General features: G+C 34.2%; 2 protein-coding genes across 3 annotated transcripts in view; both read right to left on the bottom strand.

Moving 5' to 3' along the window:
- Nucleotides 1-20,648, bottom strand: part of ZNF385D (zinc finger protein 385D) — a 195,347-nt gene that overhangs the window by 69,610 nt on the left and 105,089 nt on the right. The gene's annotated exons all lie outside the window — the stretch shown is intronic.
- The window catches only part of LOC309381332 (uncharacterized protein), an 81,999-nt gene that overhangs the window by 58,785 nt on the left and 2,566 nt on the right, over nucleotides 1-20,648 (bottom strand). The gene's annotated exons all lie outside the window — the stretch shown is intronic.

Genomic DNA, 20,648 nt, shown 5'->3' with positions numbered 1-20,648 from the left:
TGCAGCACAACTCTGGCCAGCTTTCAAAAAACAATAACAATGGGAAAACTACAACATAATCAGAAATACTCTTGGAGCTCCTCAAATGACACTTCCCACCACCTTAATAGTTACTTTCTTGTGACTCAGTATCACTCTACCCCAGTGTTTGTGGGAAATACAGCTCTTTAAGATCTCTGGAAAGCTAGGAGGGTTGTGGTCAATGAATTTTCAGGATATTTTAAATTAATGTGTAAAGGTAAATCACAGTGAACTAAATTAGAATGCCATTCCTCCAATATATAAAATCAAGATATCTGAGTGAACTGGTAGATTATAAACATTTTTTGGTAAATTGGAATATTATTTATTCTTGCTATTCACAAAGAAGTTGACATTCTTTGTCCTAACATTTCAGCATGCAAATTCCTCGTTTTTGATCCAAACATAAAGAAAGTTCTTTTATGGCAAGTAGTATTGGTAATTAATATGAGAAAGAGAGACTGGTCAACTGTTTAATCAGTTAAAAAATAAGCTAAACTACTTATCCTTTTCTTGAATCTTTAGAATGCAAGTGGAAGCTGACAAAATCTATTACAGTCTTTTCCATAAAGAATAGAACAAGAGTTTAAAAATATTCCTAAACCTGTTGCTGTTGTTGGCATATATGCAAAGTAGTTATAGTACATATGTTCGGCTAATCTTTTTTTCTCTGACTGTTTTTTAAAGGCTTCATCATAGAATGTCATATCCTTGAAAAATAAGAGCTAAAATAGATATATTGAAAATGCAAATTATGCTGGAATGTCATGCAGAAAAAAATTGGTGCCAGAGTCTAAACCCAAATGGAAACCAAGATTCAGAACCATGAAAGAGGCCAAACAACTGATTATATTTTTCATATAGGAAACATACATACTATGACATGCTTTGAGAAAGTAATGGTTGAAAAGAAATAGTGCAATGAAAAATAGCATAATATTCCAATTAAATCTTAAACATGTTATAAGTTTAGCAATACTAGCATTTATTTGGCATCTTAAAGGAATCTGTGTCATGATTATTTTATTTGCTACAAAAATAAAGCAACATCTATCATTTATTGAATATTTAGCCTACACTTGAATGTTGCAGTATTAGATTTAGGGTATCTCCCATTGGCAGCCAAATAACAACAACAATCAATATTCTGTAGTCTAAGACAGATTTTTAAGTATAAGTATAATTTTTATTGTCATTGTACTTAAATACAAGGAAATTGGTTTTCTTTCTTTTCAATAATATTTAGATTTTGTTAAGATGTGTAACACTTCCAGTGTCAGAGTTGCAAAATTCAAAATTTACTGGATATTTTAGCACTCTTCATATGAACAGAAAAGATAATGTGTTATATCTTTCATTCTTGATACTTCTTGATGATCAGGAGCAGAGAACATTCATCATACAGTCATCTGCCTTAGTAACTATAAGTAACTATAAGTTACTTATAAAGTAACTATAAGAATGAATTTTAATGCTTTGTATTTAAGTATACTTAATTTAGAAAATTTTTAAATATTTCTCTACCATAGTCACAGAAAAAATATATATGATAGAATATATAATAGTCTTAGTAATTAGTGCATCCTCATTGAAATGAATATAATCTTTCTCATTGATTTCAATAGGTTTTATAATTTTTTTAAAAAATAAAAAACCCTCATAAGGGTGTAATTGATATGGCTTTATTTAGGGCTTTATAAGATGAAGTAGTTGTGTGCAGAGAGATTTGAATTTACATCTTCATTCAGCAGTAAAACTCCTTGATTACAGTAAGCTGTGAACCCAGCTTACCCAGATAAATTTATCTTGTACAGTGTTGTGAAGAGATAGAAAAACTAGGTACCATGTCTAACTTGAAAGATCTTTCTATGTTATTGTATATGAAAGAGCTTTTTTCTAGTCTCTTCTCCAACCCATGTTAGCAATTTGAAAAATGAAAAGGATTCATTTAGAAGAATTCATATTTCATGGAAATATACTGGCTGGATAGATACACATTTGTTATTGTGTGTATATGTGTGGAATATGCCTAAACACTTTTCTAACTAATCCACCTGGTGGCAAATTTGCTATGAGAATCTCCTAATTCTCACCAGAAAAACAAAGAAGTTAATAAAACAACTTGCAATAGCATTTCACCAGTTACCAAGTTATTGTCAATTACTAGTTATAATTGTTCTCAAATCACTCATCAGCAATCCAGAGTCACATACTTATGAAGTCAAAGATTGAATCACTTACATTTATCTTACAAAAACTCTATCATTAAGATGAATAAATCAAGTATAATATCATAAATTATCATAACATAAAACAACATAACAAACTAATATAACAACATAACACAACAAAAGTAACATATATGACATAACAAATACAATACAACATAACCATCAAATCTTAAAATTATATTTAAATAGTAAATTTAAATATAGAATATAAAATTAGTTATATGTTAAATCAATTACAGTCATATGTTAAAATAAATCATGTAAATAGAGTCTTGAAAAAAATTAATACAGGCTGCTATGTCAATTACACATTGTTAATTATTGCAGTAGACATGGTAGCTGATTTAAATGTCTACTTAAGAAGGCTTCAATACATCAAGGCACCTTTTTGGCATGTTGCCTCACCATGGAACATATTTGTCATTGTGCATCTTCAAAACAAGATCCATATATTCTCCTTTTAATATTCTGTAACTGTTATACATAATGCCCAAATTCTGCTTTAAGGGGAGAAGGGGGGAACTTGTTGTCTTAATATGCTTCTTTGTTCTAATAGTAATGGTTCCTGCACATATATTTTGCATGTGCAAAAGCTTCATTTTTCAAGCAAAGCAAAATGCAGCAGCCATTTAGTTAAATTAGAAGAGGGGTGGATCAACAAGTCAAATACATGCTTCAGAACAATGTTTCACTTGTATTGTTGATATAGCAAAATGTCTCTTCAAATATCTGCTCATCCCTACTGATGATTTGAAACAAAAAGCTAAAACATAAAACTAACTCAAAACCAAGGATATTAAAAATAAGTTGGAGCAGTGTCATTTGGTAGAGATAGGCAGCATACAAAGTCAACAAAGAAACAAGCAAATAATCAACAGCTAGAAGCCCTTTTTAGCAATATTTATCTTATCATGTATGTTTTAAAATAAAGATTTTATCATTTCATTATGCTTCACAACTTAGGGTTTACAAAGCTATATATATATCATGTTTCAGATAGTGCTAATGCAGAAACTGCATTTGAATTAAAAAAAAACAATTTCCTAGAGGTAAAGTAAAAAAGAAGTACAGTTTATCCTTTCTATTCTTGGCCAAAATTAAGCAACAGTCAAGTTTGAAACCATGAAATCGCAACTCAGAAAAGAATGGAAATCTTGTCAACAGCTCTGGTTGGACCAATAAGTGAACAGACTTACCTGTCCTTAGCTTCTCCTCTTGGATTAACTGAATATTTCCTACTGATTGGGTGTTATCTATTTATTCTTTGCCTGCAGAATAGCTAAAGGAAGCTTGAGTGGGTAAGAATAGTGTTACCAACTGAAGTATTTTACCCTAGTATCTGTTGCCAGGGAAACTATTCCTTTTGTCTATAAAATCAAAACAACAGCTTTGTTCAAGTTTGAATTTAAGAGCTATTAGTCTAAGCCTCCAAATCAGAAAAACAATGGCACTAAGCATATAAAAATAGAACTCAAAATCATGTAGGATTCATAAAAAAGGCCATCAAGTTAACATTACAATTTCCCCCATAACTATTACGTGTGGAGATTTAAGAATGATAAATCCAAATTAAGATTACTTGATTGTTTTTCATTGGTTACCTCTGATATGTACAGTATAGTATGCACTTTGGACTAAGGAGACCAATGAAGAACAATCAAGAGTCAAGATAAAATGTCATCAAGATCAACATATCTGTTATTATAGGGCAGAACATTCTTGGTAACAAACAATTCATGGTATCTTAAACATCAGATATGTATTGGGTAGAGTTGGAAAATCATCCTCTGTTAACCAGTGCTTGACTAATTCTTGATCTAACTGCTCTTTAATAAGGAAAATGTATCCTGGATTAATTATTCTCTTTACTATATGCTCTACCATATAGACATGTTAATGCATTTTACTTTATCCTTGAGTAGGGATCATCATCAACAGAAATTGTGTTGTCACCTGGGCACCAAAGCCATTTCTCGGGGTACACAAGGCATTGCCCTGTCAGTCCCAGTGCACATGTATGGATTGGAAAGCTGATTTTTGGGCTTGATTTTTGGCCGTTTTTCCCCCTCTGGAGGCTTCCCTGAAACCCCCAGAGGGAGAAAAATGGACCAACAGGGCCCACCGGAAGTTCAGGAATGAACTTCTGGGTTGCCCTTTGGGCTGTTTTTCTCCCTCCAGAGACTCCAGGAGATTTTCCTGAAGCTTGCGGAGCCAACACACCTCCTAGAAGTCCAGAAACTTGCGCAGGGGGTTGCACATGCATGTGCGGGGGGGGAGGGGGGTTGTGCATACATGAGCGTGGAGGGTATTGCATTATGGGTGTGGGCATGCATGCGCGCAACCCTCCCATGCTCCCCCCGCTTTTGACACGCCTCAACAAAAAGGTTAGCCATCACTGTCCTAGTCTGTAGGGTAGCAATTATGTATTTATTGTACCTTATTTCTTTAATAGAACAACATAAGATTGAAAAAAAATAAAAAAACAGTAACAAGAAGGAAAAGGAAAGAATATAGTATTTTTTAAAAAACATGAAAATCATATACAGTATTTAATGGTTTCTTATATATTACTATCTACAATATTTTACATAATTATACACACTCGTACACATACACAAGTATGCGCAAGTTTCTGGACTCACATATTTTATTTAATATTTAATTTCAAGGCTACACAACTTCATAGTGATCCTGCATGATTTTACAATTACAAAAAGAACTAAAAAGAAGCCAATATATATTAAAGAAAAGCTAATTCAACTGACTAGAACCATGATGGCGAACCTATGGCACGCCTGCCACAAGTGGCACGCGGAGCCATTTGTCAGGGCACGCAAGGCGCTGCCCTGTCAGCTGGCCAGCGTGCATGCGCACGCTGGCCAGCTGACTTCACCTTTTTAAAAGCTATTTTTCGCCTTCCCCAGGCTCCAGAGGCTTTATAGGAGCCTGGGGAGGGCGAAAAGAGACTCCCCCGCAACCCCCCCGGAGGCTTCAGGGACCATCCAGAGGCTTTCCTGAAGCCTTCGGAACGCTTAAAACCACCCTCCGAGCAAACCGGAAGTGGCTTCCGGGTTGCTCGGAGGGTGGTTTTAAGCGCTCCGAAGGCATCAGGGAAGCCTCCGGATGGTCCCTGAAGCCTTCAGAACACTTAAAATGACCCTCCGAGCAACCTGGAAGTCACTTCCGGTTTGCTTGGAGGGTCGTTTAAAGCGTTCCGAAGGCTTCAGGGAAGCCTCCGGACGTTCCCTGAAGCCTCCGGAGGGCCTCCGGTGGGGCGGGGAGGCTCTTTTTGCCCTCCCCAGGCTCCTCTAAAGCCTCTGGAGCCTGGGGAGGGCGAAAAAAGCATGTAGAAATGGGGGGGTTGTGCGTGCATGCGCACTGGGGGATTGCGCGTTGCATTATGGGTGCGGCACGCCCGCACACGACCTCCCCGCGCTCCCCCCACTTGTGGCACGCGAGCCAAAAAAGGTTCGCCATCGCTGGACTAGAAGATACATTTCATAACACAGAAAGACCAGCATTATTTGTAGAAAACCTATGTTTATCATTATTTTATTCATAGGCCACAGGTAAGTCTTCAATTTACTGAATAACTTGAGGAACAGAATAACAACGTAAATCTCTTCATACATGCTTCAGCCATTTTATTTGTTATCAAATCAGATAATTAATTATCATACTATATTATTATATGATTTTTGATCATTATTTTGACTATATAAAGTTGGGGAAATGTGAAATGGAAATAATTTGCTTAGAACTTACAGATAATAGCTTTATGTAAGATACGCTACATATGGACTTTAACAATAGTAGGAACCAATTCAGTTACAAACAAGGAAGGGCTACAATACTCCCCCCACAACATACCTAAGAAACAGAATCCACATGAAATAAAATATATATTCAATAAAAAAGAATATTGATATATTTCATGTCTTCATTTGTAATTAATCAATCTTTCATATTTTTCACCATATTTTTTTCTTATTAAATTACTGCAGCCACCATTGTTTTTTGTATATAAGGAAATAATTCTTCAGATTCACTTTCTCACTATTTTCTGTTACTTTTCGGAAAATACTTGTTACTTATCAGAAAATTGCAACTGCACTCTATATGAAATATTAAGAAGATAATCTTCTTTCTCTGTTGATCAACTTATTTTGATCAACGCATTGAACTCAAGGGAGCATGCAGTCATGGAAGACCAAGTCTGGTAGAAGGCAGTGGTGAGATTCAATTTTTTTTACTACCGGTTCTGGGCTTGGTGTGCATGGTGTGCATGGCTTAGTGGGTGTGGCAGGGGCAGGATACTGTAAAATCCCCATTCCTTCCCAATAAGATGGGACTCAGGAGGCAGAGAATAGATGTGAATGTGGCCAGTCAGAGGTGGTATTTACTGGTTCTCCAAACCACTCAAAATGTCCGCTACTGGTTTTCCAGAATTGGTCCAAATCTGCTGAATACCACCTCTGGTAGAAGGGCAGGTTGCATTAATTAATTGATTATTATTTGAAGAACCAGAGTTAAAGGTAGGTTAATGTATAGGTTCCTTTTTTAATGGTGACTCCTTGGATTCACTCAAATGGGAGAGGAGCTACCTTATTACTGAAAACAGCAGCTGGTGGACTAAGCAAGACCAGTCTTTCCAAATGTTTAACTCCTCTAGGAGCAATGGCATATGCTTTTGGAGGCTTGGCTATTGTTATGTTATTTTCCTTTTTTTAAAAAAAAGGTGGGGAGAGGGAGGAATGCTCAGTTCATGTGTCATTGGGAATCCCATAAAACAAATATGAAAACAATTGCTTTCATCAATATTTTTGCCCTAAGATCAATGAAAATTTAATTCTAGTGGGGAACATTCACCAGTAATTCTTCATTCATAAATTCTTCATTTTTGTGCACATTTTTAATGTTTTAGTATATTTAAAGTTATCCCTGAAGACTGTAAACTGTAAATCTACATACAAGTCCCACTGAACCCAATAGCATATACAAAATTGTATGTGGTCTTGTACTGAGAGGTGTAGAAAGTATAGAAAATTATTTTGATGGAGAGTGTAAATATCTATTACTAAGGCAATGAGCAGTTAAATGTGGTTTAAGCCTATTTGAGAAGTGTTAGAAAATATCTCTCACAGGCATTCCCTTAATTAATTAACATATTTCCGAGATCACTTCAAGTTTCCGAAGGTGACGGACATTGGTCCGCTGTTTGCTTCTCCGGTGGGCTCCTTTTAGGAGCAAAGGCGGTCTTGGAGAGACCACCTGCCATTGGGCGGCTTGCTGGAACCCCCCGATAGGCGGCAGCCATGGGGGGGGGTCTCCAGTTTTGCCTCAGGAGCTGGGGACGTAGGGGGTGCATAACAGCACCTTCGCTGAATGGATTCCGGAAGGAAAGAGTTAACTACATGCAGCAGCTGAAGTGCTGGAGGTGAGAAGTTCGCTCCAATCTCCTTAATTGCTTTTAACTGATGAGCAGCAGCTTTTTTGTAAGTTGTGGATTCAAACTGTTTGAAGTAGGAAGATTGGAGGGGGGTTGCTTTTTTTCTTCTACCTCTCTCAATGGACTGTCTCTCAATCTTGGAATGGAGATAGAGAGCAAAAAGTTGAATTAACCACTTGAACTAACTATGTGAAAAGATTTATATCATAACTGCAAGAGCTGATTGCTGGGTTGTTTTGAAAGCTTTATGGAAGTTTTTAATGTTCTGATTCTGATTCCAAGGTGGAGCCAAGATGGCCTGCTTCCGTCTTCTTCTTCGCAGTTATAAATGAAGTCTGCCCTTTGAAACTACCTTTGAAGAAAGTCTGGCTCTATATTATCCCCCCTGAAGGACTCTTGGAGCCTTTCCTGTTACGTGGTCTTTCTGGATTTGGATTATTTGATTTCTTTCTTCTTTTTTTTGAGTGACTTCTTGGCTTGGAACTGTGACAGAGTGTTAATTTTCACTTTTGGATTTGCCTGTCTTCTCGGACTCGCTCGGCTGCACACTTCACAGACGCCATTTCTTTTGCAAAAGATTTATACTCTTTCTGAACTTAGGCAATGGGGCTCAGAAAACCACCTACAGGCAAAGCAGGCACCGACTTCTACTGCATCCAGTCCAACGATTCAACAGACAAAAATTTCATCATTTTCAGAAGAAAGGACTGGAGAGAGTTCAAAAGATTTATCTGTTACTCAAATGTTTCAGGCTCTTATGCAGGGACAACATGAGTTGAAAAAGGAGGTAGCAGATTTTAGAGAAGAGCTTAAAAGTGTGCAGCAACAAATAACAGAAAATAAAGAGAGAATGGATGTGCTGGAGGAGGGTGCAGCTGGGCTGGGGGAGGAGGTTAAGGCAGTCCAGAAGGGGAATATAGAATTGGAAAATTTTATGGCAAAGATAGAACTTGAAAGAATGTCCTTCTTTCTCAGATTCCAGAACCTACCGGAGACAGAAGATGAAGATCTTAAGGATATTATGAGTACAATTTTAGCAGAATATATTAAAAGAGATAAAGGACAGTTGTGGTGGGATATGGATCTGGTTTATAGGATTAATTCAGCATATGCCAGAACATATAATGTTCCAAGGGAAGTACGGGTTAAATTTCTTAGGAAGACCATGAGGGATGAGATTCTAGGGGCTCAGAGCGGGAACCACTAAAATATAAAGATAAAGAAATTGCCATTCTTAAGCAAATTCTGAAAAAAATAAGAGAGAAGAGGAGGAAGTATTCCTCCTTATCAAGGACATTATATAATAAGGGAATTTGGTTTAGATGGTTATTGTCAAAAGGAATGTTGATCTTCGGGGGGGGACGGACAGAATTAGAATTAACACAGTTGTGGAGGCAGAGGCCTTCATTAAAAAACATAGTGCCCTCCTAGAGGACAGAAATATAAGAAGTAGTGAAAAAGGCGACACACAAGACATGAAGGAGGGAGGGGCTGCAGCTCCACCTGGGACAGGGGGGAGGGAACAATAATGGAAAGACTCAGGTCACAAAAATAAATATATCTGGAATATCATTCTAATTGCTGATATATTAGAAGGTGGCAAAAGAGATCACTGAACACATGGTTGATACAATGTATAAGATGCTGTTTCTGCTTATCTTTTATCTTTTGTTTTTTTTTTCTGTAAAAAGTTGTGAGAATTGAAGAGATTCCTACCTCTAGCACGATGGAGCTGCCAAACATTTTTTTTGTATATCCACCTACCCTTTTCCCATAAATTTTAAAAACCAATGAAATTCTTTTAAAACTAAAACTATCAATTAACATATTTCCCCATGTAATATGTCAGGTTTTTTAAAATGAAATTAGGCATCGAAATGCTAGATAATTAATTAATGCTTAATTAATTAACATATTTCCCTGTTTAAAAAATTGAATTTTTTAAGATGAAACTAATCATCAAAATGCTAGATAACTGTTCATTGGTTAATTTACATGTAACCAGGTTTTGAAGTGCCAATTTTTTTAATTCTAAAATATTGTTTTTTCTTAAGTGAATTCCTTCAGGAAAAAAGTATATATTCAAATTTTCCTCATTATAAAATTTTAAATATATTTCAAAATATAAACTATTGAAAAAATAGTTGCAGAAGGAAAGAGAAACGTATTTGCTGCATTTTTGCAATGAAAATTATATCAGCACATCTACATTTAAATAATATTGGCTGTACCTAGGAAGTGCAGAAAGCATTATTTACATTTCATGGTTAGGTTCACTGAACTGATTTAAAATTGTATTACAATGTTGAACTTCGTAATTGCAAAATTATTGACATATATACGCATTAACATCTCATATCATTGTTATTATAAGTATCATGCCTTTGTAGGTTAGAGGAACTTTATCTAAATGGCAATCATGCCTATTTTGTATTGTAGTCCAACATGTTTGAATCTAGCAATTTGGGATTGTGTAAAAACAAAATATTTAAATTTGTTCCCAGGAAGAGCCATAGCAGATTTTTTTTATGGATGTCTACTGGTTAAGATCATTAAAGATTTCTAGCTAGTAATGTTACAATTTTCTCAAATTCCTTTATCAGCACTCATTGTTTTCTAACTAACTAGATCTTCATCAATATAGATGCTTATTAAATGATTCCATGCTAGATTCACAATTTCTAATTAAAATGTGGCTGGTTTGAGAAACATTAATGGCAAATTTAATATAAAACCAAACAGAGTTGCAATATCTATCTTAGTAGGTATTTGTTTCACTTACTTGATTTAAGGAAATCAAGTTTTTTTCAGGCAGATTACAATATTAACACCATATAAATATGTTTGAATTTAAACATATAAACAATCTGTTAAGCAGATTTTTTAATAGTTTATGTGGCATGTAATTTGAATATATTAGTACATTAACCCATTAAAATTGCTGAAGGAATAAAAGTGTCTTTGACTGATGCTGGAAAAAAAATGTAAGGCAATGTTTTTCAAATTGGCAACTTCAATATGTGAACTTCAACTCCCAGAATTCCCCATCTGGTTGTGTAGAATTCTCCTAACCCTTATCTTAACATGGCCAAGGCTGAAAAAGACTGCCTAGAATTATTTTTTCCCAGTGTCAGGAAAATACATTTTTATTATTCCATATTTTAAAGTTGACTAAGATATTGGGACGTCCTACCTTGTTGGGAGAGTATTCCAAAGTTGGGATTCCTGCTGAAAGGATGCACTTTCGGGGGGGGGGGGGTAGCCATTTTCTTACTTCAGCATGGGAGAGCAAGCTTTTATATGCATAATTTTTTGTACTGTCAATAGTACAAACAAGAATACTTTGCTTTATTGGCTTAGATCAGGGGTGTCCAAACTTGGGAACTTTAAAACTTGTGGACTTCAACTCCCAGAATTCCCCAGCCAGCAGGGGAAATTAAAATTAAAATCTGCTATCCATCCTCCTCTACTTCCTGATCCTCCTTTTTTCAAGCACTTATGATGAGAGCAAAAAAATTAAGCATCAATGGTAGGAAGGATATTATAGCTCTTTATGATTTAGAAAACCTAACCTACCCCCCTTTTCTATAGCAGTTTCAATTATTTTACATTCGATATGTTCAGACTTGTCAATAAAATATGCTTCATCGCTATGAATGTAACCATAATACTGCCAAGTTCCCTTTGCTCTCATTATCCAATTAAAAAGAAGAGATCAAAGGTTTTCACACACATTTTTGTTATTAATGATTGTTTAACATTATATAATAAGGCTATTTTAAGTGTCCAAATATAATAAGGCTATTTTAAGTGTAATAATAAGGCTATTTTAAGTGTTCACTCTTGATAAAAGTGTTCTTTGCCTCTTATATTTTATTTTGCTGTACCTAGTATTTGTAAGAGGCTTTAAGGAAGATTATACCCATTATATACAGAATATAGCCTTTGTGATATCATATTACCTTCACAGGAATGTATCCCCTTGATAAGGGGAAACTTTTTAGTAACTCAAAGTAGCTGGAATGCATTGGAAACCTTGATAAAATCTACTTACTTTCCATAAAGCCAAATTCTGGTCCTGTTACAACATCCAAGAAAGCAATTTAACAACTATAGATAGTTGTAGACTTCTCTCATTAGCATTAGTGAATAGGCTATTTATTTCTCATGCAATAGGCCAGGATGTTATGCAATTAATACATTCTATACATTCATTTCATTTCATTGTTATGACTGTATTTTATTTGCGTTGACTGTACACCGCCCCGAGTCCCTTGTTGGGAGAGGGGGTGGTCTAAAAATCTAAGAAATAAAAATAAAGAAAATTCTATAAAATGTATTAATGTGTTATATAGGTTATTGATCCTGATGCTAAATGTGGTTTTTAATGTATTTTTCATTTTTTAAACTTGCTAGTCTCTCATGGCAAGCAGAAAGTCATATAATATAATTTTTAGTTGCAAATCATTTAGCTAAAGAATACAACTCTTCTTGGTGTACATATTTAACTATTGGATTAACATTTCAGTAAAGCTAAAGTTACAATAGTGTTGAAGTAAAGCAATTTTGCCCAGGAAGGTATACCAGGAATAATTATTTAAGATTGTTCCTTGCTGTGAAAGCTAAGACTCTCTTACAGATTTTATTTAGTTCTATGACCCTGAACAGAGGCTTACATCAATAAAGGAAATTCATTTTAAAAGGCAAATAGTCTTAAGGAACACTCTGGGCTTTCAATGATATCACAGTTTTTCTAAAATATAAATATTAATTGGAAAAATCTTTTCCCAAAGATCATAGTGTTTCCATATTTGTCAATCATGATTCTTTCGTTTTTAGCTGCATTAAGTTGCTTTCCTCCACCCAACAACTGCCTCTTCTTTCTCAATTATTTCTCGGGGGGATTACCCCCAAATATCTAACTAAGTAATGAACATATATTATATTTCCAAGATGAACAGATATTGTACTTCTCTTTCTATCTCACAACTGAAAATGTATTACCACCTTCAGGCTTCTTATACATGATGGAACTAATGGAGTTCTTTAAGCGTAGAATTGGTTAAGGGAAAGACTTAAAGGAGACTAAGTCAATGGCTTTCTAAGGTGAATTTGCCAGGAAGGTAAGTGGTTCTCCAATTAAAATCTTCAGTGGCATCATTCATTCAACTGTAACAAAACAGCAACCCAGCCATGCCACCATTCTTCTCTTAATGTATGCTGGTTACATAAGTTCAGTACTGGTCTTGTAATGCAATGGCTGAAAATATAACAAAGTTTAAGAAGATCAGTTTTACCCAGGTGCTCCATTCTGAAAAGAGATATTATAAAATGGGAAGCAACTAAAGTTGGAAAATAAGTTCTTTTCTTGCAATCGGTAAAAAGAACCTGGATTACCTTGTGGATTCTAAATTATCTGCTCATACACATATACAGACACATTCACTGCCATATACAATTCCCCAAATGGTGACACTGCACCACTTCACTTTGACCAAGCATCATTAATATCCATACCCACCTTTTGGCATTCTGAAAGGGCTTGAAGATCTAGTTCTACCAACTATCCTGGGACCTCAATGGAGGAGTGCATGTTGGAGATTATTAACAGATTAGACAGATCCCCATACACATTTTCTTCTCTTATTTTCCATCTTGGTCAATTGAATTTTAACTGAATTTTTAAACTATAATCTTTATTGCTGAAATGTTTTATTTGATATTTTTATTGAGTGACTGTAAATCACCTAGTGTTGTGTCAACAAAATGGGTGATATAGAAGTTTAATAATAAGTAAAATAAACCAAAACAGAAAGAGAAAATGAAGTTTAATAACATGTTTGACTGTTGACAGTTTTTATTCTGACAGATAACTGTGCACAAGCAATATAAAAATACAATAAATTGGATTGGAGTTTATAATTAATAAAAGAAATTTGTAAGAAGAAAATATATAATGCAACAAATTACACCCCTGTTTAAAAGCTCGAAGTGTCAGTCCATTACTCCTCATTTGAAAAATGATCTTCTGAGCAAGTACAGTACGTGGCCTTCACTTTTCAATACAAAACACATTAAAATGAAATAATTCCGAAACATACAACAGTGTAACAAACATCTGCTAAAAAGGGCCACAACACAATAACTACAACTATTTTCACTTTGAGGGGTGCAATGGCTCAGCAGTTAAAGATGCTAGGTGGGTTTGAGACCAGAGCACAGCACAATGAGGTGAGCTCCCATTACTTCCCCCAGCTCCTGCCCACCTAGCAGTTCAAAAACATGCAAATGCTAGAAGATACATGAATACCTTTTCGGTGGGAAGGTAAAAGTATTCTGTGTGCCTTGGTGTTATGCCATCCACATGACCACAAAAATGTTTTCAGACAATGTTTGCTGCTTCAGCTAAGAAACAGACAGGAGCTCTGCCCCCTTGAGTTGGCCATGATTGGACAGGGGAAACCTTTACCTATTATCATTTTACTTACTTGAAATTTGAAGTATATTTTATGTATTTAAGTTATGAATTGACCAAATCTTTTAAAAGAAAGAGAGATCATGCTTGCGAATGACTCCAACAAATAGACAAGCAATATATGCAAATCGCTAATATACTTAAACATATTTCTACAATGATTTCCTCAGATCTGTTTCTCTTGTTATAATTGTCTTAAAAGTGAACATGTTTAGAAATAAAAAATGGGAAAATCTATTCATTTCAGTTTTATCTAATTTTCATTTTCTTAATCATGTATTCTGGATTATTTGATGGCTTAATGAAATATCATAACCAGTTCCACACATATTAATATAATCATATTATTTTCTTCTTAATATGGTTTGTCTTTGACTTATGAACAATTACCTAGCAATTATGACAAATCTGCCAAAAGCAACTTAAAATCCAATTTTGAAGTTATGATGGCTTTTCCTGTCCTGCAGTCACATGATATCATTTTGGGCACTTGGTAACTGGATTACCTTTATAGCCATTTGCAGTGCATTATGGTCACATGATTACAATTTGTGTGGGTTTTTTTTTTGTGCCAGTTTCCAGTGTTTCCTTCCAGTGTCTTGAAAAAAGAATCCATTGGATAAAATGGAATTGCTTAATGATTGCAGCATTCGCTTAAGAAATATTGTATTCACTATTGCAAAAAAGCTAAAAGATTATGTCCAGTCAGGTGATGCCTCAATTTACAATTGTAAATTGCAACAAATTACAAAAAAACAAGTAAAAAAAACCTGGCAACCCACTACTGAGCATAGTAAACACTGAAGCATGGTAGAAAGGAATAGCTACCACATTAGCTGGTGAAGAATATACAGTTTTTTTCTCCTTCAGTCACAAACCAAATTTAATCTCTTCTAGTATTTTTTGTATCTAGTTATCATTGCAATAGATCAAACACATTTATTACATACCACGCATCATTTTGATATACATAATATATTACTGGATAAATTGACAACTGATAAGTAACGGCAAATATTTTATGGCAATTTATTTCACTAGAATTATATTAGAAAAGGCAGCTTAGATATTATCCTAGAAAAGAGCTATCAGAAGGTTATTTATTTATTTATTTATTGTCACTTAAAATGCAATAAAAACAGACAATTCTTTGGAAAAGTAATAGAAAAAACCACTTCATCTTTATGAAAATGTTGAAAGGGCACGTTTAAATGCCACATGAAAGAGTTATCTAGAGCTGACACAATTCTTTGAGGGCAAGTTCTGCTGTTCAGGAAAGAAAATTATCCACACAACATTTCACTGCAGTCTCCAGAACTCTGCCTATTTATTTTCTATAATTGGACATATTTTGTTTATTAAACTATTTTCGCTTTTCAACAGAACCAGGTACCATCACTAAGCAATAAATTGTAAAGCACAATGTCATGTGACTGTGTTGCTTAGCAATGGCACTTCCAGCTGTCATTGTTAAGGAAGATTCTGCAGGTCATTAAGCAAAAACTTCCTATGACTATGACTCGTGACTTCATGCCAGTTTAACCACTGACTTTGCTTACAGGAAGATGTCAGGGAATGCAGGGAATTGCAATCATATGGCCACAGTGCTAACTGCTATATCTGGAATGTCAAGGACCCATCATAAATCCTTGAAACATTCAAAGAAGGTAACATTTGCAGTGAATTTAAAATTGATTAATTAATTGTAACAGAAAAGGATGGTCATAAGAAATGATGCCGTTTTCATGAATATGATGCAGATTATTATGAAATGAGTAGCAATAGCAATAGCACTTAGACTTATATATCACGTTACAGTGCTTTACAGCCCTCTCTAATCCATGTACAGAGTCAGCATATTGCCCCCAACAATCTGGGTCCTCCTTTCACCCACCTCAGAATGATGGAAAGCTGAGTCAACCTTGAACCTGATGAGATTTGAACTACCAAATTGCAGGTAGCTGGCAGTCAGCAGAAGTAGCCTGCAGTACTGCACTCTAACCACCGCGCAACCACAGCTCAGTAGATGTATAAAATATTAATTCACTGTATCTTTCATAAAATAAAGCATTTACAGTATTAAACCAGTCAGTTAATCTAAACAATCTACAAAATATTATAGTATTGAGGATGGGAGATTTAACAGTGTGGAGATGCTATGGATAATGCAACTAAAGATTGTCCCCCCCCCCCCAGAAGACATTGTGATTGAGGTAAACATTAATATCAAAGTATTCTCATTTAAGAGCAGATCTGGTAGACCAGGGGTGTCAAACTCATGACCCAAAGGCCAGATGCTTCATGCACTATCAATGCCCATGCCTGGTTTAGCGAAAGAGAAAAAGTCATGATATGTCACATGACGCCATCGTGATGATGCGAGTTTGTCACCCCTGTTGTATACACAAGACATAAGATTTCCTTCCCTTTCCCAGCATACTGTGGTGTTTATATAAATTATTAAAAAGCCTTTTTTTTACAGAATTCCAGAAATTCTAGAAAAAGAGAGCTTGTTTGGGACTTCATGGAAAGTTTTGAATCAGAAGAGACTATTCTGATGGAATGATTCATAATTCTGTATCATCCACATCATAATTTACTCTTTACTGAGGTCTGAAATACAGCTGTTATTTTAATTCCCTAAAATATAAATATTTAGAATAAATTTACATACACTTCTATATATATGAACTATTCTAGCTATACATATATGTTCAATTGTCAGGTTTTTTAAAAAATAATACATGATTAACAGACCAAAATGTGCAAATCTAACAAAAATATAAACTTTTGTTTTTCTGGCATTGTGTGAGGCTATAACAATCACCTTTCTCACATTTACTCAGCAGAAAAATTAAATTTTATTAAAATGTTTATATGGAAAAATGTAATGTATCTTTAACATTTTAACCTTTATTAAATTTGCACTTTGTGTAATATATTTATAAAATGTTGTTTTGATGAAGTAAACTATAATATTTGGTAATCTGTACATGACAGGTAAATCTTGTAGGATTATAAGCATATAAGATTTCAACTTAAAATGAAATGCCTTTTTTATTAATAAAGGGACTCATATATCATTTGACAAAAATGTACAGTTGTTACTATAATACTGGCGGGAGTCTTCTTACCAAGTTGCACTGAACTTCAATACATTACAGATAATATATCAAATATTGCTCAAAAGCTGTTAGTATAGCAAAGCTGTGACATTAAAAAAGCAAACAATTCATACTGTTGAATACTTCTTATGGAATAGGGTATTTCTTATGGAATAGGACTACTAATTCCTGAAACATATTGTACATCTTGTAAGAAACCTCTTGTGGCTAAAATAAATCTGGAAATCCAAAGAATGTTTTTGTATCAATGAACTCACTGGAGTTTAAAAAAAAGAAGTCCTTATCCCTTCATGGAAATGACAAAGAACTGGTGAAATGAGAAGCAGCAGAAGAAAATGAACTTAATGGAAATGATAAGGAGAAGACATGGTGAATTATCCATAGTGGCTACTACTACTATTACTACATCTCCTCCTAAGCTCAGCCTTAGCTTTCCAGACTTTTTCCAATTTATTGCTGAATAAAATAGCAGGTTAGAACACAAGGATGAAATACAGGTGCACCAATGATAGGTGGATCTACTTGTACATACTTATAAATGAAGAAACTATCTTCACGTTCTCTTGATCTTTCAAGGATTGTTATTACAGTACTTAAAAAAGAACATTAATACCAATATCTTATCTTAAGCAAATCAAAAAAAAAATGAATAGGAGAATACATTTATTAAGCCTAAAAGCAGTGTGCAATTCTTTAAGTTTTCAAAAATTCTTCTTCATGTAAAATAAATAAAGCAAGAGACAGAGCTTAATGGGGTTTTTTTATTCCTAAGGATTATGCATTTTAATTTAATTAGCGGAAATTATTTTATTTCATTTCATTTTATTTGTTTAAAACATTTATATGGCCACCCATCTTAAACAACTCTGAGTGGCTCACAAGATTAAAACCAGTGACTATAAAACAACATAAAACAGTAAAAATATTAAACACAAAAGCCTGAACATTAATCATCTCCTAATGATTCAGCTCACTAAATTCAACTCACTAAAAAATAGTTCGCTCCATCATTTTAGCAATGGCATCATTTGCAAATTGTCTGAAAATAATTACTGAATACTTGTACAACAAAATGAAACATGATATTAGTTAGAATTATAATTCATATTCATCTAAATAGAAGTAAAATAATTTTGCAAGATTTACAGTTAAAACAAAAGCTGAAAACTAGAGAACAGATAGAAGACATTTTTTATGATCAAGGCTATGAACAGAAGGACATTTTTTTTCTGTTCTTTGGATTTAATATAATGCATGTTGATGAGCAAATCAGCACCAGAGAACTACCCCGTAGCTCACTGGGGAAAAAAGTTAATTATCACGACAAGACTACTGATACAGAGGAAAATAAACAGTCCTTTTAAAAAAAAGAATAAATCCATTCTCAATATAGCCCTCAACCCTCAATATTTCCTTGCAAGTATAAAAAAGATATTTTATGCTTACAACAAACTAAAATACATATATACAAAAAAATTCAAATATTCCCTTAACTGAATGCTTATATTTCTAGAAATCTAATAGAACAAAAGTCATTTTTAAACATCTATCTGTTGTTTAAGACTATAGGTCAACATTATGAATACATTTTCATGCTTATACTTGCAGAAAAACTATTTCTGACAGTCCTAGGGAATTCATTTAAAAGTGACTTTTGGGATTCTGTTCAGGGGAAAGTAATTCCCTTATGACAATCCTAGTCTTTTAATTTTATTTGCAACTCACATCAAATCAGAAACTAAAATAAACAAACAAAATGTGCCATGGTGAAATAAAGCATAGCTCCAAACTAAGAATTTAGTCCATGTTCATGTTGTATTCAGAGTAAACTTTGAGTATATGTGTAATAAATTCTGTAGAATGCATACGACCTTAAATAATATTATTAATTTGGACAGTTCATAGTTGTCCTTATTTTTATTATTCATAGTTGTGAATTTCATCCAGTTTCTTTAATAAAACTGATTCATACAACATTATAGTTAAATCTTATAGTTACACACACATACACACACACACATATACACACAAATAGGGATTATGCTGTAATTGTTATATGCTACTAATTACTATAATCATACTACAATTCAGTAGAGACTGAAAGAGCTGCAGCTCTCTCCTGTTTAAATAATGTATCATAGGACATAATGTGATGTTACTGATCAACTTAATAAACAACTAATGTGATGTGCCAGCAATATTCCTGAAATAAAACATTATCTTGTTAAGAGTCTTTGAACTTCCTCTTAAAATATGGAATGTAATTGTGACATAATTTCTGGAAGAAATCCATGTGCAATTTCCACAAGATGGGGCACTACTCCACCTTGTATTTAGTATCGAATGTATTGGGCAGCACTGCAGGCACCTTCATATCTGTGATGCTGCCCGCTCCTGAATCAGATTGGCAGGCTATATGCAACTCCATGAGGAAAGAAAACTAGGGTTCCTGAGTGTGTAACTAATAACAGCAGTTTTCTTCTAACCCACCTATAATTGTTTAACACTACCAGTTAAGAAGAAAAACAGATGAGGAATTGCTTAAAATGCTCAGATCAAGCCAGAAGGATTGGTAGCCCCGGGAGAGTAGTTTCTCATAGATTAGACCTACCGTGACTTTACAAAATTTGTAGCTTACAGAAAATAGACCATAAAGTAGTTAAGAAGACTGCTAATAAGCTTAAAATAATGGACTTGAAGTGTGTGTGTGGGTGAACCCTCTTACTTTCCCATTTTCATAGAACTGACTTAACAAGATGGACCCAGCTATTTAAAAAAACCTTTGAAGATGCCTCTTGACTTCAGAAATTATATGTCAAAGGCTCAATATTCCTATTGAAGAATTTAAGGCAGATGGCAACAATACATCTGTATCAGATGTCTGTTCAGGATCCACATGTTTTACATTTCTGAAAGTAGAGATCACATTGACTGCATTTTTTTAAAAAAATCTATCACGAATTAAGAGTGCTCCGGTGAAGTTATCTAGTAATTCAGAAAAATGAATAGAATTAATCTAAGTTTTATTTGTTACAATATGTATTTCTAAGAAGAGAGACAATTTGAGCCCCTTCCTTCATAGATTTCCCTGTCTTTGATTACTGTTGATATCAACAAATGAGGGTAAAGTCTTTAAGAAATATTACTGATCCCTAAGTTAAATATACTTCGATAGCAAAGGTAATTCAATGTATTAAAATCAACTAATTTAAGAACAAGAATATGTTAATGCAGCAATTATCCTGAAAATGTCCTTTCCTGTCTTTAGTAAACTATCCACATTGCTTCTCTATTCTGTACATTCCCTGTTCAAATCAGATTGAGTTTTGTATTTTCAATAATTGAAA

This window comes from Natrix helvetica, assembly GCF_964273705.1.
Source record: "Natrix helvetica genome assembly, chromosome: Z".
In the NCBI taxonomy this organism is placed as follows: domain Eukaryota; kingdom Metazoa; phylum Chordata; class Lepidosauria; order Squamata; family Natricidae; genus Natrix; species Natrix helvetica.
The sequence above is the reverse complement of the archived record's forward strand: the minus strand, read 5'-3'. Positions and strand labels throughout refer to the sequence as shown.